Here is a 317-nt window from a genome sequence, read left to right on the forward strand (position 1 = left end):
ACATTAAAAGTTAATGAGAATTTGACCACCATATATATTTTCTAAAACTAGAGAGTCTGTCTCGATCAGTGCTATGAGTAATTCTAAATAATAAATTGTATGTAGTTGAATTCTTTGAGCCAGAAAAATACCACTGCAAAGAGTTATCTAATTATGTGGAATCAAAGACAAGAGAAAATCAATAAGATTGGCCTAGTATTGTATGAAAGGTGATCTTAACTAGTTCATTACCATAAATACTATGTTATATCATAGAATAATAATGATAGTAGTTATTATTAGGAAACCACTGTGTTTTAGTGCAGCAACAAGTCTCT

The sequence above is a fragment of the Lottia gigantea genome, assembly GCF_000327385.1.
Source record: "Lottia gigantea unplaced genomic scaffold LOTGIsca_62, whole genome shotgun sequence".
Classification (NCBI taxonomy): Eukaryota; Metazoa; Mollusca; class Gastropoda; family Lottiidae; genus Lottia; species Lottia gigantea.